The sequence below is a fragment of the Elephantulus edwardii genome, unplaced genomic scaffold (assembly GCF_000299155.1).
Source record: "Elephantulus edwardii isolate Elephantulus edwardi_28Jun2011 unplaced genomic scaffold, EleEdw1.0 scaffold00003, whole genome shotgun sequence".
Classification (NCBI taxonomy): domain Eukaryota; kingdom Metazoa; phylum Chordata; class Mammalia; order Macroscelidea; family Macroscelididae; genus Elephantulus; species Elephantulus edwardii.
The window spans coordinates 7,678,667-7,700,380 of NW_006399753.1; the positions used below are offsets into that span (position 1 = coordinate 7,678,667).

The 21,714-nt window shown below is 50.3% G+C and overlaps 1 pseudogene; it reads right to left on the reverse strand.

Moving 5' to 3' along the window:
- Positions 1 to 8,641: 8,641 nt before the first annotated feature.
- On the reverse strand, positions 8,642 to 18,632 carry LOC102860827 (annotated as a pseudogene).
- Between the last annotated feature and the right edge of the window lie 3,082 nt (positions 18,633 to 21,714).

Here is a 21,714-nt window from a genome sequence, read left to right on the forward strand (position 1 = left end):
TGTGTTTCATGTCAGCTGTCTGCTATGGCTGCAGCTCCTGCACGCCCTGGTCTGAATGGGACCCGGGCTCTGCACGTCAGCTCGTCAGCTCTCGGCTGGGGCCCCAGCTCTGAAGGACTTGCACTCTGTATGCTCTGCTGCTTTCCTTCTGGGGGTGAGTTTCTCAATTTCTGCTGCTCCGTCCGCTCGATTTAATGACAAGACTAGCCAATCCCCTTGAGAACAGACCAACACACCCCGATTGCCTGCCCTTGCCCGTCCAGGTGGCAAAGTCAAACTCAGTGTCTAGGAAAGAGTTTTGAACAGTGAACCGTTAATACTACAGACCACCCGCTGGCTTTTCTAGCCATTAACCCCTGTATTGAAGAAATAACTTTCTCCTTACAATAATCTTACTAAAAACTGTATTTATGAAGGTGTATAAGCCAGCTACTGCCTGCCCCATGCCCTGGTATCCCCACTGTAGGTTGCCAATATCTAATTCACCCGTCCTTATCAAACCAGTGTTCTCAGGGAACAAGCACATCCCTTTGGTGGAAAAATTTTGGGGTTTGAGTCTGGTGCTGAACTGCTCTTCTGCGCCGTCAGACCGGTTCTGACCCATAGCTCCATGCTGCTGCGATGGGCAGAGCTGACCATGGGCTTTCTGGCCATGATCCTTACGGAAGCAGATCATCAGGGCTTTGACCCACAGAACCCACTACCACTGAGTCTGAGCCAGCACGTAGCCCTCTCCCTCGGGCTCTGGGGTGGTAGATCTAATGGAGAAGACTGCCCACATTTTTCCCCGGAGTGAAACTGGTTGATGTGAACCGCACACCCGTCTGTTAGCAGCCTAACCCCTGTGCCATCTGGGCTCGTAGATAAATGCACTGACACCTTAGACGTGCACGGCCATGGTTAACCCCACATTGGCCTGCATCTTGGTGACACTGAACTGGGACACTTCTGTCCCATCTGACCTTGGGCACACACAGGTGGTCTTGAACCTGGTGAGCGAGATGCCGGTGTTACACGACGTCAGGGACGGAGGTTACGTGACCTACACACAGTCACAAGGGGAGAGGTGAAGTCACCTTTCAGGATGTGACAGGGTGACAGCCCTGTCACCACCAGGTCCTCACCCCTCACAGCCAAGAGCTCGGGTTCACAGGGACCTATTTGGAAGACCTGCAGCTCAGTGTTAATATCCTCCACCCCCCCTGAGTGTCACAGTGGTGTTTCTGTAGTGACTGGCATGTTGTGGTGATGCTGAAGCTATGGCATCAACATTTCAAAGACCAGCAGAGTTACCATACTGGACAGGAAGTCGTTCCGGCCATCCAAGGTCGAAAGTCAGCCAGTGGAAGCCCTGTGGACTCCCTGAGAACCCACAGGGTACGGTGCTGGCGGGCGAGGCCACATGCAGGCGGCCACTCAGGTGCACAGTGGCCACATTCATGGTTGACCATGAGGACAGAGCAGGGCTGGGCACCATTCCTTCTGCTGTACGTAGGTCTCTGGGAGTTGGGCCCCTCTCCACAGCTGTTCACACGGACTCCCAAAAGTTGTGTCTTGGAGAAGGTGCCACCAGAGTGCTCCTTGGAGCCGAGGATGGTGAAGCTACATGTGACAGACTTTGGGCACGTTGCTGGGAGAAGATGCCTGGACAGATGGAGGGTAAGTGAAAGAAAGACCCTCAGCCAGATAGATCCTCACAGCAACGGATTAAAGTGTGTCAGAGATGATGAAGATCGCGGGGACAGGACAGGGTTCAGGTCTGTTCATCGAATCACTGAGTGGTACTCAATTCACAGGCACCTAACAATAACCACAGCTGCTAACAACATGATTAGCTTCTCAGGTGTCGGGCTGTGCAGAGGGCTTTGTGATTCTCCGTCAATGTGGACACCTCCCTCCCACTTAAAGGTGAGCTTGCCGACTTCTGAGGACTTAGCCAGCAGCCCCAGAGCATGAGGGTTAAATGAGGCCCTGCTGCTGTGTTATTAGCGCCGTGTGGGGTGCAGGGAAGGTTCCAGCCCTCCGGGGGGGGCTCACAAGGCAGACCTGACCTTCCACCTGGCTGTGAACAAGAGGACCCAAGCCAGGCCATGGTGCAGAGCTTTGCATTTGGGATGAGATGCTGGCTCATTTTGTAACCTGTACCCACAGGCCCTATAGCGCAAATTAATTTTTCTTGTAATCAGCACTTAAAATTCCTCCACTCTGTCACTGATTTTTCCCTTGCCTCTCCATCTCATCTTTTAGACTGAAGGAAAAGGCCTGCCTGATCCAAATCCCCCCCCCCCTTGCTCCTTGTTCACAGCGAGGGGGTCCCTTCCACTGCTGGACAGAAGCCACATTTGTGCCTGGTATCAGCCATGCATTCTGAGTTGGGTGGGGAGACGTTAGGGATCAATTAAGTAGACTTGTACTTGGCTTAAGAGGGGGAACCCACAGTGTGATGAGGGGAGGGAAGGGGATTTAATTTAGCATGCACTGCGAAATTTTCTAAGTAAATTATCTTCCCGTCAACACAGCCTGTGAAGGAGACACGACACGTTCCGGTTTGATGGGAAAAATTCTAATCTATCACTGTCACCGTCTCTGCGGCAATTTATGGCTTTGGTGGCTGGTGGTGGATAAGGCCTGTTACATGTCCCTGGGGCAAGGAGCGGCTTGGCGTGCTGGGCTACCTGACAGGAAGCAGATGAAGGAGCAGGGACGCCTGTGTAGACAGGGATGTGTGTGTAGATGGGTGTGTGTAGACAGGTGTGTGTATAGATGGGTGTGTGAAGAAAGGTCTGTGAGACAGGTGTGTGTAGATGGGTCTGTGTAGATGGGGGTGTGTAGATGAGTCTATGTTGAAGGGTCTGGTGTGGGTAGATGGGTCTGTGTAGACAGATGCGTGTAGAAGGGTCCGTGTAGACGGCTGACCTGTGGCAGGTCAGGAGAGCCGGCTGGCTGCTGGCTGAGCGCTCTGTCATGGGTGTATGTAGACGGGTCCGTGTAGACGGGGATGTGTAGACAAGTGAGCAGTGGCAGGCCAGGAGAGCTGGCTGGCTGCTGTCACCCACTCCTTCCTGCGTGTCCCAGAACCACACCTGGGGGGAGCAGAGTGAGACCTCAGATGGGACCCCTACCCATGGGGGGGGGCAGAGAGACGGCCTGTGACAGGGCTCACATTCACAAGCAGGTACCCCGATGCCTACGTGGAAATCAGCCCCCACAGACAGCTTCCACGAGGTCCGGGAGGTTCCTGATGTCTGTCCTGAGTCACAGACTCTACCGTCCAGGGATTCCCACCGGCTGACACCTGAGCTGCCTCCTTGCCAGTCCCCTGCCTTCAGCCTGACCGCAGCTGCTGCCGACCCCACGCGTGTCAGAGCAGACCTGAGAATTTGGTTTCAGTGAGTGACCAGATACGTCACAGTTTCCGTCACCACCGGCCCCTCACAGTTACCCGCTGCAGCCGTAGAAGAAACATGAGTGACTTAAGAGGAGAGAGGATGCAGGTCCAAATCAGCACATCCGCCACACTGGCGCCTTCTTCAGCCCTCCCAGGGGATCGTGTGTGCTGAGCCCCACCTGGCTCTGACTTTCTCCTGTGTGTCTGTCTCTAACTCATCTGTTCTTTTCATGACTCAGAAATGATTGGTTTGGAACCCGTCAGTTGGATCTGAACTAACATAGCAAAAAAAGCTGATTCCCAGACAGGGTCACGGCCACAGATGAGGGTCAGAGTTCTGACACGTATTTTGGGAGGCGCAGTTCAGTCCCCAACAGCCCATCACCTGGCATTCGGTCAAGAAGTGTGGGTTTGTTCTGAGCCTCTGAAGCTTTGCTAAACCTTAAGTCAGTGGTCAGAATCGTGGGTCTAAGCAAGGGTCACTGATGACTAGCAGAATATGTCACCTTCCCGTGGGCCTTCCCATGCTCTCCCAGCCATGCCGGCCCCCTTCCCTGCCCTGGTCACCTTGAACCTCTCTTTGAACCTGCAGGGCCTGCGTGGACCTGACCACAGGTAGACCAGAGAAGCGGAAGCGTGGAGCTGTGGCAGCTGCACACCAGCAGGGGGTGCTAGGAGGCTAGGAGCCTCCTGCAGGACCCACACTTGGTCCGTGCAGATGGGCAGCAGCTGCCAGGACCCTGGACTGTCCTCCCCTGGCAGCTCCATCCACCCCACAGCCTGGGCGATGGGGAGAGCTGACCAGAGGCAGGGGCACCCATGCACGTGCCTTGATCTGTGTCCTCTGGGCTCCACGTCTCCCTGAATCCCCACCTTCAGATCAGAAGGGTCCGCAGCTGGCACATGGGCAGATGCCCTTTCCACAGCTGTGCCTGCTCGGTGCACCTCACAGTGACTCCATGGACAGACGTTCAGCCTTGGCCAGTCCTGCGCCATCCTCACCATCTTGGCTGTGTCTTGGCCCAGTGTCACAGAATCTGTGTCAACCCATCCGGGGGATGGTCTTCTCCTTGGCTAACCCATCATCTTCACAAGGACATCAGTGTCCCTCTCCAAGACAACATGCTTCAAGGATAGCTGGCATAGGGGTCAGGGAATCAAGTCTGTTACCTGCTACCGAAGTCTCTGAGACAACAGATTGCCTGGGCTTCTGGGCTCCCAGTCTTCCATGATGCTCTCGCGGGGGTGAGGCTTTCCTGTAACGGGCAAGATCCTTTCATTAAATTGCTGAAAAACTAATAGACTTGAGTGAGAGGAAACAGGAGAGGGACACCAGGGGGCTTCTCTGTGGATGAATGAAGACCCCATTCTGTCCTATTCTCGGTGATGACAGGTATACAGGGGCTTCGTCTAGGACCTCAGCACTCCCTCTGAGGGGTGCAGGGTTCCTGCCTCAGCACAGAAGCCAGTGCCTATGGGCTCCCTCCTCTCCCCAAGCTCATGCCACCGCCTCTTATAGCTGTGGCAGGATTGCTGGTTCTCCACAGAATGGGCAGCCTTGGTTAAGAGGAATGGACTCCTTCAGGTTTACAAAAGCAATTGAACTCTCGGGGCTGAGGCTTCAGTTTAGTTCAACAACCTTCTCTTCCTGAGATGCTGAGAGAATGTTCCCCCAAAACATGGTCACTGTGCTTCAAGGAGTCCCTGGGCTAATTTGCTCGGCTGCTGAGTAAAAAGTTCACCCAGAGACGCTAGAGGAAAGGTCTGGTGACCTGGCTTCGAACTTGCCATGGAAACCACGGCGGAGCACAGATTCGATCTGACACACATGGGGCTGCCAGGAATTGGGGTCAACTCCACACTGCGTGACAGTTGGTTATGCCGCTCAACAATGTCCAGCCTCAGCTCCCAATGTCAGGTCCTTCCCCCAGGGAGACTCACATGCTAATACTCCTAGCCTCCTGTACTCACCATGTCCACCTTGTCTGTCCCTACCTCATCAGAGTAGAAGGTAGATTTTGACCTAGGCTCTGGGGTTCAGTTAGAACTACAGACTCATATCATGACAACAATCTGGAACAAGAGGTGCATTGCAGAGTGGACTGGGGAAGGGAAGAAAATGTGCAGCAGTGAATGAAAACATCAAATCAGAGGCTTGGTCTCATTCCCACCCCTCTCCCTTTTCACATTCCCTCTCCTGTAGCCTCTTCAAAGCCAGCAATGGCAGGTGAGTCCCTCTCAGACTTTGATGCTCTGAGACTTCTCTTTCTGCTTCATGTCATCTGCCCGGGGGTACCCCCCGCCCCCGCTCAACCAGTGGCAGGGATGCAGAAATGATCAGGACGCAGCAAGAGAGAGGAGTGTCCCATCATCGCAGCTTGTTCCAACATTGGAAACCCACACACGGGGACACACACACATGCACGCACGCGCACGCACACGAGACCTCACTAGTTCTCAGCACTGATTCATGATTCATGACTGATCTCTACAGATCTCTTTCTCATCTCTCCTCTGAGCTTACGCAGCACCCAGTGGAGAGATTCCCGAGAACTCTGAAATTGTTCTTACCCAGAACATTCAGGGAAGGTTGGAGCAAGTTTTCATTCTCCCCACCTCCAGCTTTGGCATTTAAAACAAAAACAATGTCAAACCCCAAACCACTGTCCTGTTATCAAGTACGTTCCAACTCCTCACAAGCCCTTAGAACAGGGAAGAGCTACCCTGTCATGATTTAAACATTATCTGAGATTTCATTACCCAAGGCTTTAGAAGCATCCCAGGCTCTGTGTGAGAACCCCTGCTCAGTGGAGGAATGTAATTGGCAGTTTATCTGACTGGCCTCGTTTGGTCCCTGTAAAACAACTCCACCAGACAGTATTATTTATTAATACCCATCTATAGGAGGGAGTGCTGCTAAGAAAATGTTGCAATTCCAAAGGCATGTAGTTCGAATCCACCAGCTAGCTGCTCCACACGAAAAGGATGTCCAATCTCCCTGGTGATTAACTGCTGGGAGGTGGAGGGGGTAGGGCACCATGAAAGGGTCAGTTATATGTCGATTTCTGCTCCATGGCACACAACAACAATGATTACCCACTGATAAAGGGGAGAAGGGGGCTGGGAAGTCAAGTAGTACAGTACAGGGTACAGTAGGCCTGGAGCGAGAGGTTGAGCTTGTCTGACCAACCCCAAAGCCTGTGTTTATAACCCCTGTGCAATCGTGTTCCCTAAGTATTGTGATCATTCAATGAATTGATAGAAGCACAGATAATGTATTTTAGCCTTAAGATAGATTTACATTATCTTTGAAGGCAGTTTCTCACCCTGTCATAAAACTACTACTTCCCCCCAGCCCCTGTTTGCTTACAATTAATATACATTGTATTTTACATTGCTTATTACAGTTAATATACATTGTATTTCACACTATTCCTCATTCATATTGTATTTCATACAATCAGTCTCATGCATTATATTTTATAAAATTAATCACCATTGGACCTTGCCCATCATTACCCCGTCTTTTCGCCAGGGTCCTTCCCATGTCCTTCCCCTCCTCCCCCCACCCACCAAACTGTGCAGCCCTGTGGTTTCTCCCCTTCTTGTCCTCACCCCTTCACTCCCACCCCTTCCTGCCTTGGGGTACATTGTTTACTAGTTATCCTTCTATTTTTACATTAATGGTCTTATGCAATATTTGTCCTTAAGAGACAGTTCACTCAGCATAATGCTCTCCAGTATCTCCCAAGTTATATAGTATTTTTCCAAATCCTTGCTCCTGAGTGCTGCATAGTATTCCATTGTGTGAATGTATCACAATTTCTCAGTCCATCCAGTTGTGGTTGGACATTTAGGCTATTTCCATGTTTTTTGTGATGGTGAATGACACTGCTATGAACATTGCTGTCTAAATTCCTATTGTGTCTCAGTTTTAATTCCCTTGGGGTATATTCCTAGTAGTAGAATAGATGGGTCTTATGGAGTTTCTATGTTCAACTTTTTGAGGAAACAACAACCTGTCTTCCAGAGTGGCTGTGCCATTTTACAATCCCACCAATAGCATATGAGAGTTCCCACCTCTCCACATCCTCTCCGACGTTTATTGTTTGCTGCCCTACTAAACTTTGCCACTGCTACTGTTGTGAGATGGTGTTTCATTGTGATTTTGGTTTGCATCTCTCATTGCCAGGGATCTTGAACATTTTTTTCATGTGTCTGTTGACCATCCAAATGTCTGCCTCTATGAAAAGTCTTTCCATGTCTTTCCCCCCAAAACTATTCCTTTTAAAGATGTAAAACCAGTGTGTCAGCAGGGAGGGAGAAGGAAGGTGGAAGTGGAGAGGAAAAGCCAATGATTCCCTGAAGCATTAGAGCAGAGAGAGGCTTGCAGGCGGTGAGGGCAGGGTGGCCTGAGCTGGGCGAGGGGGGAGGGCAGGAGGGAGGGTGAGTGGGTGAACCAGTCTTGTGAGGGAGGGAGGGAGGGAGCTGGAAAGTTGTAGGGGTCAGCTGAGGGCAAGGAGAGAAAGTGGTTTTAGAGTTAGTCGGGCTGCAGATTACAGTCCAATCTCAGCTCCTGGAGTCAGGTCCTGTCCCTGAGGGATGCTTCCTCTCCTAACAACACTCTTGGCCTGCTGTGGCCTGTGCTGGCATTATTGGAGGTGGTGTGGAAATTCCACATTTCACTATCAAGGGATATGGAGTGAGAGGGGTTGTAGTTGGGGTTGCAGCCACTTCATTGGCTGGTGGCTTAGGCCGGGGGAGGGGGGGAAGGCGGTAAGGGGGACAGGATGCAGGTCTCACTGCTCCCCCATGGGGCTGTACACCCCTAGGACAGCATGTCAGTGTCGCGATGAGGAAAAACAGAGAAGAGACAGCAGAGTTCCAAGGACTTGCAGAGTTTGCCTTACGGATCTGCTGGACAAACTGGACAACTGGGTTGGGGCACGAGGAAGGAGGGAATACTAAATTCATACCTTTCATCTGCACCCCACCCCCTCCCCAAGCCTAGTGGCTTTTCTCAGCATCCGGAACAGCACAAAAGCTAGTCCCCTGAGGGTTGCCCTTGATTGGCTGCTGCGTGCTGTGCGGGAGCCAATCAAAACAAAGCCTGCATTCCAGGGTCCCACCCTGCAGCCTCTTCCCAGGAGCAAGGCAGCGGAGGACAATGGGAGGGAGGACCCAGGGCCACACTGGAGCACATTTTATTTGGGTGGGTGGACTGGGGAAGCTGACAGGGGATGTCCGCCTCTGTCACAGGCGTGTCAGGCACCGAATGACACGCTGGTAGGCGCTGCCCGTCCCAGGCAGAGAGAGGGACTGATTCCTAAGGTCGCTGCACAGGGCCGGCTGCGAGCTGGCACTGCTGGCTGGAGCGGGTGCCCGGTGGCCCTGTGCCCATCGCTGGGGACAGCACAGATTAGTGACTGAACGCGCACACACAGGGGAGTCCTGCTTCTCCATCATGCCGTCCAGAGGAAACAGCTCTGTTTGCTTTGGGATGGGACTGCTGCTGAGATGACCACCATTCTGCCTCAGTGGCCCTTGAGATGACAAGAGAGGGCCTGCGGACAGGCGTGTCCTCCTCGCCACTCCCATGGCCATTTTTTCATCTCCCCTGCCCCCCCCCCCCCGTGTTCTTGTCTTTCTATCTGCCTGGAGTAAGGGCTTGTCTCCCAAGCTGTCTGATGAGCCCTCAGCTCAGCGTCCCTGTGTCCCCAGCTGCCTCTGGCAGGTCCGCTCATGGCCAGGATGCGATCCTGGACTGGATAGCAATGTCTGTGCCCAGGACTGGGTTTACAAGATTAATCTTGCCCTGAGGCAATTAAAGTGCCCGGTGGGGCTGGACCAAGAAGTGGACTCCTAAAGTGTGCTCCTTTCCTTCAGGTGAAGGAGTCTCGGGCTTATCTTCTTGTTTTTCATTTACTTGCTCTCTTCAGATTTCCTTACCTTCTCCAGATAAAGGGTGCTGTTTCTGGAATGTTCCAAGCTCCTCTCTGCCTCATGGCTCCCTCTGTCCTTAGTGTCCTCTGTCTTCTCTTCGGATGTGCTCATCCTTGTCCTTCAGCCTCTGCTCGGCTGTCATGTTAGGGAGCACTCCCCACCCCACCTGAAAAGATTTCACAAACTTCAAATCCCTGGTCACTCCTGGGAACTAAACCCTTCTGCTTCTGAGTTAATTATGACTCATAATTAGAGGTAACTCGTGGTTGCTGTGATGCTAAACACTGTGACATTGATGTGCCAAATGTGAAAATAGTTACCCATGGTGGACAGTGTTTGGTGGAGCTTCCCAATTAAAATAAACTTGGAAGAAGAAGTGGCATCCACTTCCTAAATGGCTTGCCTTCAAAAACTCGATGAACAGTGTTCAGGCCTTTTGTTTATAGGGTCGCTATAAGTCGTCTGCAACTTGACGACACCTGACAACAACAACAACAACAACATTGACCCTCTCACAGGAGGAGACAGCCCACCTTTCTCCCATGGAGTGATTGGTGGATTTGAATTACCGACCCTTCACTTAGAGACCCAACATCTTACACACCGCACCACTAAGCTCTTTGCATCTGAAAGCACCCCAGCTGTCAATCATCTGTCTTCTCTGAGACAAGTCCCCCATGAGGACAGGCAGGGGTGGAGGGTCCAGCACACAAAGGAAACACAGGCTTACACCACTTACTGATCATTCCGCAGTGACCAATGTCACTTGGGTTTCACATCACTGATGAAACATTAATGTGGCAAAGGCTGTGAAAATGTTTACTACAGATTAGTAATGTGCTCTGGTGGCTGAGAACACCCTTCTCACTGCTCTTCTGGCTCTGCCGGGGTTGTCATTTGAAAAGAAGGTTTAATTCTATAGCAAGGCTCTGTGAGTTGGGATGGAGACGGAGCCAGCCACACCTAGAAGGGGTTGCGCTGACAAACGCCTTGTTCCCCGGTTTGTAAGCAACATGAGAATGTCCTGCTCATCCGGCCTGTCAGATAATCTGACGCTGAGACCCTTGCTCACCTCTGTATCTGTCTGCTGGGCTGGCTCAGGACAGGGCAGGGTTCAGAGCTATCGTACTGAGGGCCACTGCGAGTCACAAAGTGACTCGACAACACATTCCAGCAACAGTAACAGGATGGCAGTGGATCTACGGGTTTGTCTCCACAGCGTTTGCAGCTGGTGGCTGCCCGCAGGTGCACAGGTGACTGAGAGGATGCACAGCCCAGCTGACCTGGCTCCAAAGGGTCTGGTCCCTGCACTCAGGCAGCTTCTAGTACCCTCCACAAATTCACATGTTTCGTGTCTGTCTGTCTCTTCACTCGCTGTCTTGTTTTAGGGAACTTCGGCGACTTAGTCCATAGGAAGGTGTACTGCTAACTCAAACCTGGCACCTCTAGTGGTTCAAAGCCAGCAGAAGCTCTAGGGTAGACAGATGATCTATCTCCTTTCATGTAATTTACAGCCTCCAAAACCCCATTGGAGGGCCAGCTGTGAATCGTTTCTGACACATGTTAGTGAGTGAGCAAGTGGGTGGAACTTGTGTTTAATATACTCTTCAGAGTCGACCATTGTTTTTGAGAAAGCGTTGGTCACAATCAACCCTCTCCCATTACGGAGCCAGTACAGCAACTGTCAGGGAGCCCTGTTGGGGCTGTGTTAAGTAATTCAGCTGCTAACAAAAAATTCAGCGGTTCAAATCCACCCACTGCTCCTTTGGAGAAAGACGAGTGAGTTTCCACAAAGACTTACAGCCTTGGAAATGCTCTGCTCTGTCCTACAGGGTTGCCAAGTTGGCTGTGGGTTTGGGTTACTATAAAGTTTATTGATTTCTTCTGACTACTGGAGATATCATTCCTAGGGGAACTGCTTTCATTCCTAGGGGAACACAATTCCCCAAGAATCAAACCCGCTGTGTTAAGTGGCTGCTGGCCCCATGGCATGCCCACGTTGGGTTTTCAAGGCTGTAAATCTTTAGAAGAGTCCTGGCCTTTCTTCCAAGGGGCATCCACTGGATTTGAAAAACTGACCTTCTGATTAGCATCCCAGCAGGTGCTGCCAGTTCTCCTCAGGGAACCCCAAGGGCAGGTTCTAACTGGGCAACTGTGAGTAGTTCTTAGGCAAGAGAAAGCGGCATCTGAGCTGGGCTTGAAAGGGTGACTTGATTATTGACACATAAACAGCAGCCCAGAGAGGACTCCCTCCAGCTCTTCGCCAAGGTCTGCTCCCCACCCCCACCCCCACCCCAGGACCTGAGCAAAGGCCATCAATCGGCTGTGGGAGGTGCTGAGGTTGGGATTTACGGTGACTCACATTGATTTTGGCTCTCGGAGGGTGTCAGCACACCCGTAAATTAGAAGATTTAGCTGCAGGTGGGGCGGAGGTAAGTAGCTCTGCACATAAATACCTTTCATTTTGTAAAACCAAGAATGCTGTTCGCTCAGGGCATCCCATCCTGTGGCACAGGCTTTGGGGGCTCCTGGAAGATGCCCGGGTCATGAGAAGACCACAGAGGCAGCCCACGGGGTACCAAGCTCCTGGAGCTCCAGCAACATGGCCACAGTGTCATCCTCACAGATACTGTACGTTGTCGTCTTGCCCCAGAGCCCTTGATTTAAGAACAAGAATGAATATGGGGAGTTTCTCATTGATGCCTCTGCTCCTGTGTCGGGAAACTGAGGTTGAGAGGAGGAGGAGTGGGCTGGAGTCCCCATCAATGTCACATGTTCTGAGCTTCTGTGGGACTTGCTTGGGCTGGGTGTTTGGGACACCCCAGTGCAGGGATCCCCTGTGTCATCAGAGTGCTCCCAGTCCTCTGGGGAGAAGACCCAAGGGGCCCACAAGGAGGCTAGCTACTTCCAGATCAGTCTCAACACCATATTGAGGTTACAGAAGAAAGAAAACATCAAATTGGCTCCCAGACTTCCACGTGGAAACTGACTTTGCCATTGTGTTTCTTCAAATCAGGCCAAAGTGATATATGCTGAGGAAGGTCTGTGAATTTCAAGTCCCCCCTCTTTCACACGTGACTTTACATCCTGGCACTGGTGCCCAACTGAAGGCACCTCATATACCCTCTTGGGCTCACCACCCTGGCTCCCTCCTCTCGGAGCTCAGCTTGTGCATGTCACCACACTCTTCACTGCCGTGTCTCCACTGCAGAGCCGAGGGCCCAGGAGCTGGCCCAGCACACAGGACTCCACTGTGCCTGGAAGGAGGAGCATGGTGGGCGAAGGGATTGCAGGAATCTGTGATCCAAAGTCTCCCTCTTTTCGCTCTCATCTGTGTAAACAGCTCACTCTGTTAGGACATAAATTGAATTACACGCTCAGATGGAGGCATAATTGGTGAGCTGTGGAAGGCGAGATCCATTTCTTGTGGGAAGCAGGTTGGGGTTCTGTAAGGAGAGACTGGGGGTGGATTGTGGAGACACTCGAAGGTCAGAAGTGGGTAGAATGAAGACAAGCTTCAGTGGAGAGAGGACGTTTATGGCTGTGATGGACTCCGATAACGCCGACTGAGGGTGGGGGTTGGCTCGAGGGCAGTGCCTGTGGTTAACTGTCCACTTTACCGCTTATTACTACATTGCGTCCAATTCACAGCCACCCCGGAGGTGCCAGAATAGAAGTCCTCCAAAGGGCGTTCACAGCTATGACCTTTGGGAAGTAGGTTTCCAGATCTTTATTCTGAAGTACCTGTAGATGGGTTTGAACTGCCACTTGTCTGTTTGGGAGCCCAGATCACAAACATGTATGCTATGCAGGGCACTCTACTCCTTTACACGGCATTCTGGCCTGGCCCCATGACTGTTAGTCGTGTTTAGTTGGTATCGCCCTCCTCATCCACCTACTGGTTTGCTTTGGCCCCGCAGGTGCAGCTGGGCGGAGCTGCGGAGCCTGGAATAGGGTCTGTCTGGGCTCTGATGGGAAAAGGTGGCTGCCCTGCTAAGGGGTCCTTGGCTGCCAAGTCTGACTTTGGTGTCCACCTTCTTTTCACACTTGTGCTGACCCCAGAGAGCCTCACATAGGCCCGTAGCTCACTGATGAATCAACGTGGGCACAGGACCCTGGCTTTGCCCGGGGCAGGGCAGCACTCTGGGTGTGACCAGGCTGTGCCCAGGCTGCAGCAGACCCCCGGGGGCAGAAGCTGAGCCCAATCACCTCGTCAGCCCCGCTTACAGGTTTTCTCATGCTTACTCAGTAATTGGTGGCGAATGTTTTCATGTTTTTTCCGCATCTCCACAGATTCTGTTCGAGGCTAGGCTGGCATCTGCCTTTCTCCCTACCCTCCACCCCCACCCCCCAGCATCTTCCTCCCAAATCAGAGATCAGAGCTTCAGGGCGATCTCCTCCTGTGTGACTTACTGCCTCCAGAAACCTGCTGGAGGGCAAGCTATGGGGAGGGTCTGACTCGGCACAAAACAACAGAGACAAAAGGAGCCCTGGTTGCACGGCTAACAGGTTGGCAGTTCAAATCCACCAGCCACTCTGCAGGAGAAGGATGGGCCTTCTTCTCTAAGCAAACAGATGACGGGGTGCTGGGGGGAACTTGAATGAGGGCAGCTGGCCTGATTCAGTATGGGGACAGGCAGGACAGGGTCCAGCGAGCAAGGCCAGCGTGGGCTCTGTGCTTCTGACTCACGTGTAGTCAATAATTTCACGTTTCCTCGCACCAAAGATTCAGCTTCTAAGAGGGCCCGCACCTGTCCCTTTCCCAGCACTAATCCCACCTCCCTACTCTGTTCCAATTGACCAGCGCTGGGAGGCACAAGGCATTCGGTCAGCACGGGCTGACTTGGACATGCTCGCTCACCTGGCCTGAACAGCTTCACCTGGGGGATGTGGTGGGAAATCCAGGAAATGGTCAGTACAGGTTTCTGAGGAGGCACAAGCCAGCCTGCACTTACCTTGCTGGGTCTGGGCCCTGACGGTGGCACAGTGTAGAGAGGGTTTGTAGACAAGGCTGTGAGTGAAAACCCGAGGCTGGACCCTCACCAACCCCAGGCCTGAAAAAATTCAATTTGGTGGGTGCGTAAAGACGGGGCTTGCAAAACCTCCAAAGAACTGGACCTCACCAGTCTCCCTGCACGTCAGAGCCCTCTGGACTCAGGAGGGATGGGGACAGGAGAGGAGATGTGGTGTTAGGACTTTGGGAAATGGCTTTTCTGGCCGTTGCCTTAGCCCCGCTATGGGACGTGGTCTCGAGCTGCCTCAACTGCAGACACATGATTCATTGCTGATTGGTCTCTACATCATCAACAGCTGTGGGGTCAACCTAGGAGGAAGAGCCGGCCAGACTATGGAGAGACTAGGCTGAGGCATTGCCTGACGGAGCTCTGGCATCAGAGCCAGAGTTAAAGACTTTGCTTTTGGATGATTGAAGGAAGAGCAGACTTGGGACTGCTATCAGATGAGACTTGCTGGACAATTGAGGACTCCAGAGACTTCTTGCACCTGGGCTTGCACAATGTGATATCCTTTTCCTTCTGCTGCACCTCCGCAGCCTGTTTCCCCAATAAACCTCACAACTTTTGCAAAAATATCAGACCCGGTGATTGGTAAACGCAGGGACAGTGGAGTTGAGGGCCCTGTCATGGGGCTATTATTTTGGTGCGGTGGATGCTGTTGCTGGGGACCGTTCTCCTTTGTGGAATTGGTGGAGGCTGGACTTGGCATTCCCAGGTTGTCATGCTCCTTTTGCAGAAGGCCCCGACCCAGGATCCCTCAACAGGCAACCTTCTCTCCCTGGGCAAGGAGAATCTAGGACAGAAGAGGGAGCCGATTGGAGGGGGCTAACAACTCATGCAGAGAGATGGCAGTGAGAACCCCTCAGGCCCTCCAGCACCCACAAAGACCTGGAGAGCAGCAGACTTCTCATTCCCCAGAAGCAGGGCCCCCAAGAGGCCTCGCCCTCAAAGCAAGAATACCGAGTGACGTGTACCACCCACGACCACCAGCCACGCAGACAAAGGTGAGTCTGGACCACGGTTTTCTTGCTTCTTTGCCCAGAGCCCCTGCTTCTTTGCCGCTGCATCAAAGATTTCCTCTCTTGCTTGAGAGGCACTTGGTCGCTTTTAATCTGCTTGGTCTGCTGTTGGTGTTTCTTTCTTTATCCCTTTTGTTAAAGTGTGTTGTACATTGCTGCAGGGTCAGAACCGACTCATAGCTGACCCTCCAGTGGGGATTCAGAAGCTGTAAGTCACTCTGGGGGAGATTGTCCACCTGTCTCCCTCGGAGCAGCTGGTGGATTGGAACCTCCTGCCTTTAGGTTGGAAGCACATCTGTTCAACTCTTCACCACTAGGCCGCCAGAGCCCCTCCTTACGTCTGTGAGTTACATGTCGGTCTAATCTGTGGGGCTCAGGGAAAGGTTAGCGGCTCCTGACATGTTTTTCTTTTCCCCTCGCTCCTCCCAGAGCAGCTGTGTTCTGTTGAATCACTTTTTTAAAAAATAGACTCCAATCTGGCTCTCTTCCGGTTGGTGGACCAGCTGGCTGTCTTTCAAATTTCTTAGCATGGACTAGTGAGTCCGTCCAGGGCTGCATCTGTTTGCTGATTGGTCACTGGGTCCATTTTTCACCGATGCCTTCAGTGCAGCTCTGGTTTCTTACTTCATCACCATGGTTCCTGATCATAGTCTCCCTCCTGAAATGGCTGCACCTTTCTTCCGTTTCTTTGATTATGGTGCATGATCTCACATTGATCTGTCTCCCTGACGATGAACAATAATTGTGTGTGCTTCTAAAATGAGCTAGCAGCGTGTTCCCCATGTGACTACAGGAAATGTTTCATACGTTGACCGTTGAGGCTCTTAGAAACAAGGAGCACCAACAATCTAATGCCAATTTTCTTCTTTTAGGATTATAGATTTTATTATAGGTTTAGTAGAAAGACATTGGATGTATTCAGAAAAAAATCATTGTCATATTTACACTGAAATAAGTATCTTATTCCTACCCTTAAAATAATGTGTAACATGGCAAAAAAAAAATTAAATGAAAATGTCTATACTTTACAACATCAAGATGGCCTGATCTCTTGGAATGTGTTGGATGCAAACCTATTAATCAAGAAATTAAAATTTTAAACTTACTCCCAAATGGTTTATCAAACAACATTTATAACCTAATAAATTATGGGGATAATAGGTAGTTATCTTCCATATTTGAGAATAGCCCCTTAATACTGCTGTCGAGTGTCAGAAATTTCTATAGTTCCTAAAACTCTTCAGCAATAAAAGGCCTTCAGATGAGGCATTGGCAACGCTGCCTGCTTCTTGAATACTTTTGTGAGCACCAAGTCCATCCTCTTTAGTCAACAGCTCAGAAGACCGATGTTTACCTTGTTGATATTTTTGTGCAATCCCAAACAAAAATAGTCTCAAGGTGTCAGTTTAGACAAAACAAAGAAACAAAAGCCTTTTTAAAGCTACTGCTATAATGATTCAATCATTGGGATAAACTTTGATGGGACAAATATAAATCTGGAGTCATAGAACAAAATAAAAAAAACTTTAAAATGAAAAAGAGGGTTGAAGAGACTGACAGATACCAACTGTCAAAAGTCAAAGGCTTGAGTCACTTGGGTTATTTTCTCCTCTTGTTCTCCTGTCCTTGGGTAATAACATTTACTTATTTCATTACACAGCTTGACCAGGTAAATCCATAAGCAGGAAGCACAATGATGTCAGATGAAAACAGTTGAAATAGTGATGATGATAGTAAGCTTGAGATTCTTCACACACACAGCTCAGGCAAGATTCCTGCTGGGAGTTGTGAAGGTGATAGACGAATCCACAAGATTTTCTGCTTTGTCTATCAGTGGTCCTAATCTTTCTCCACATGGAGATCTCTGTCTCTGACCTTGCCTCCTTTTCATTCATCTCCTTGGATGTGAGCCTCCACCACTCTCCACATGGAGATCTCTGTCTCTGACCTTGACTCCTTTCCATTTACCCTCTTGGATGTGAGTCTGCCCACTGTGTCTAGACTCTTATTCGCAGAATGATGCTTCAACTGTGCAGGCAAAACCCTTGCAAGCTCACTCTTTGTGGGTGTGGAAGTGCTGTCTGTGATAGGGAACCATGAGTGGTTTGGAACCTTTTCTTTGTCTCAGGTAAAAATATGAGAACATTCAAAATCATCAGTGATGCAAAGATACACAATCCTGTCTTGGCAGATGTAATGAAACAAATACCTCTGAGTCTTGTTTACTGCTGTATGCAGAAGCGTATGTACTTCTTATTAGCTGTGCAGTAAACGGTTGTTAAACTAACGAATCAATCTGTTCTCAGCCCCAGTCCTGGCACCCTCTGAAGAGGGAGGGACATAGGGGTGCGGACCAGCTCAACACCACCCACAGCCCTGCATAGTCAAGATTCTACCCATAGAATCCTTTGGTATTACAACTTGAGGTTTGATTCTCTTCTTTCAGCTTAAGAAATGCTGATTGTTTTTCCCTTTTGCTTTTCTAACTCCAGGTCTTTGTACATGTTACACTAATACTTTATTGTCTTACTATCTCACACAAGTAAAATCTTGTTAAAGGATTTTGAAAAAAACTTGACTGGAGCAGCGCACAGACTGAGAACTGCCAGAAATTCAAACTGGATTCAGAAAAGGCTGTGAAATGAGGGCTGTAATTGCTAATGTCAGAGATAAGTTGTCTGAAAGCAGAAAACACCAGCAAGAGGCTAAGTTGTAGTTTATTGACTACACAAAGGCCTTTGACCGTGTGGATGGTGATAAATTACAGATAACACTGAGAAGAAAAGGCATTTCGGGTACTTAATCATGCTGATGCAGAGCCTGACCGTAAACCAAGAAGCAGTCATTCAAATAGGATAAGGGGGGATATACTTCGTGTTTTAAAGTCAGAAAAGATGTGTACGAGGGCTGTGTCCTTCCTCCATACGTGTTCAATCTGTGTGCTGAGCAAACCATCTGAGAAGCTAGACTAGATGAAACACCAGTCACGTGGTGTCAGGGTTGGAGGAAGACTCATCTACATCCTGGGACGGGCAGGTGACACAGTCCTCAACTTTGAGACAGCATCTGGGAAGTGCAGGGAAGTGAAGCGTGGTGAGATGAGGCTTGGCTGTGGTTGGTGGCGGGTGGACTCTTTCCACCTGTGTACTCAGCTTCCAAAGACTTCCTTTCACCTCATCAGTGCCGTGCCCTAAGCCCTTCACCCTTCTCCCTCGGTTCGGTGCCCCGGGGTGCCTGCTCCTCCTCCGGGAGTCCTTTAGACGGCATGCATGAATACTGTGTTCCTATTTACACTGGACATCTTCCTTTTTAGCATTAGCTTTGTTTTAGGGTTGGTTTTTTTCCCTGTATTATTTACAGTCAATATTTTCCTGCAGTCATTCTACTCTGTGCCACATGGGGTCACCATGAGTCAAAATGAACTTGGCAGCAACAGTTGTTTCACTGCCTGTTTTAACTGTCACAATTATGTGGGTAGCAAGGGGACAGGGGACCTGTTTTAGAGCCCTCTGTGTCGTTTTCAGACGTGGTGCCCTGGTGTTCCCTGGTGGACTGTGTCACTCGGCAGGCATTACACTGGGCCACCTCACCCTCATCCATGTAACATGTCACACGGTGAATCGTCCACTTCCGAGGCGATGGCACCTGCTTTCATCACCATGGAGCTGTTCAGAAATGAGCAATCAAGAAGTAGTAATGTGCTCCTGCTTCCACAGACACCCGATCATTTGGGCTAATTAGACAGAAGGCCTCCCTGAGGTGATCAAATGATACATTCTGCCCTGATTCAACTCGGGGAACCTTTGGAGACTGCGTGGCGTGTCTCAGCCTCATTTGTTTGCTTCCTATTCCTCAAGACGAGGATCAATAACTGGGCTGTGGAGCGTTTAACAGGGACTCGAGGTGGGAAATCATGCTCCTCCCTCACACAGGGCTCAATACTGTTCCATTAGCCTCTGACAGGTTGTAGCTGGGGGCTGTCAACAAGGCATGAGTTCTAGAAGGTCAGGGAGAGGCCCTGCCAGGGAGACCTGAGCTTCTCTGGCATCACCTCACTTGCTGGGGGTCAACACGATGGCTGTGTGTGTGTGGACTCAAACCAGCTCCATCCGGTCAGCTTCCCCCGAGTTTACATCAAGAGAAAATGACCAGATTTATTGCTTTGAGTTTTCTCAATAAGGTGGATTTCCCTCTTATTATGATTTAAGTCATAGTTTACAAAGCAAATTGGTTTTCCATTCAACTGTATTTTATAACATTGATTTATATATTATATACCCACAATGTAGCCACTCTCTCCCTGCTTCCTCCTTGGGAGTCTTTTTTCCACTGATGCTTCTAGTGAACGCCTTCCTGTCTTCTGTGCCTTATCCCTGGGTAATGCTGCCTTTTTGATCCTAGCTGGTTGGTTATTTTAAGGAGAGCCTGCCCCCTAGGTGTTACTGTTCACCTTATAGGCTGTTTATTGTTTGTCTGAAAGTTGACCCTGAAGGTGTTTTGTTCCAGGTTTGAGGTGTGGAGATTTAGTAGTATTCCTGTTTTATATACAAGGAAGACAAAGACCAGAGAGATAAGGTAATGTGCCAATGCCTCTCCCTCCACCAGCAGCGGGGCTAGAACTTGAACCAGGCTAGCATTTGCTCTGTTCACTCCCTAGGCAATTGCTTCTTCCAGTGTCCCGTGCTTTGCTAAGTGACTTCTACCTCTTGCTTATAACACTAAAATTGTCACAACACAAAAAACCCGCCCTGGCACAGAACAATCTAGACCCACTTCCTGAACCTCAGAATATGGCTTCTCACGGTGGCCTGTGCTATGTTCTGTGTTATTTAGCAGCTTGAGGCCTGGACCCAGCCCCGTCTCTAGTTCCACACAGGACCGTCTCTGTCGGCTCTGTCTGGATCACACGACACAGGTGGCCCACAGCAAGGACTTGATCCTGCTTGATTCCATTTTTATTAAAATGCTAACATCTAAGCTCATTCCACCGCCACATCTGCCTAGGAGGAGAGGGCTGGGCCAGTGGGTTCCGCAGCTGATCTGAGTTTGTAAGAAATGTGCCCTCTGAGCGGCTGGGGCTGCTCTGTCCAGAGTTCCTTTGGTGGTTTCTCCAGGCGGCCTCTCCCGGGAAAGATTAAACTGATGCAGCCTCTTGGGACTCCACACTTGCTCGTGACAGGACCAAGGGAACCTTGAAGTCTTCTCTCCAAAGCTGCTTCCAGGCTTGGAGGAGTCCGTTTTTATTTGTCCATGAATTAATTTGTTCATGAATCTACCAGCATAAATGTGCATCCAGCCATGGGCTAGTTCATCTTTGACTTAGTCTTTGACTTAATCAAAGGGAAATGGAGAACCAAAAGCACTCTCTTTGGGGCTCTGCCTCCTGACCGTTTTATTTCTAAAGTTATCTACATGGCCATATTCGCCCGGAGGAGGTTTTGTCATGGAACTAAGGTTACACAGGAGGCAAGTGATAGAGTCAGAATTCTAGTCCAGACCCAGGAGCCCTCGCCCATGGTTTCCATCATGATTGCGGGTTCTTCTCCTTAAAATCAGGATGTGTTTTTCTACTAGGTCATTTTCAGATAGAGTAATGACACACTGGCGATCTTTCAGTTTGGAGAAAGGCAACAAACAACTGTCTTTTGCCTCACACCTTTGGGCATATGGGGCCATCTTCATATCCTTCTTTCTAAAGCAGATGGTCAGCAAAAAGAGAAAGACCCTCAATGATATGGACTGACACAGTGCCTGCCACAGCGGGCTCAAACCTGCACCAATTGTGAAGATGGTTGGAATGGCGTTGTTTTGCTTGGTTGTCCATAAAGGTACTATGAATCGATGCCAAGCTGATGCCATCTAAAAACTACAGTAGTGTTGCTCTCATCCATCCACATATCCACGGAACAGCTACTGGGCACTGCCCACGAGCAGTCATGTGCCAGGGGCAGTGACTCCAGGGGACACTCAGTTCCTCCTCAGAGATGAGGCCACCTCCCAGGATGGAACATTGGGATGGAAGAGGGTTGTAGCACTGGTTTTCAGGATGGTGCCATGCAGAGCAGCAGAAATCAGAGAGGGCAGCTAACTCAGAGAGTGGGCTTGGGACCAGCGTGGTGGAGAACAGACTGCGCTGGCTGACCTTTGAGTGGGGGAAGGTTAAGTTAGTAGATTGGAGAGGAACAGAGGTGGGAGAACATGCGGACCTTTGAGAAAACACTCTAGTTTCAGTAACACATCACAATTTACTCTGGTCTGACAAGAATTATGGAGTCTTGCTTGGTTGGTGTTGTTTTTGTTAAGTGCCATTGAGTTGAGTATGATACATAGTGACCCTATGAACAACAAA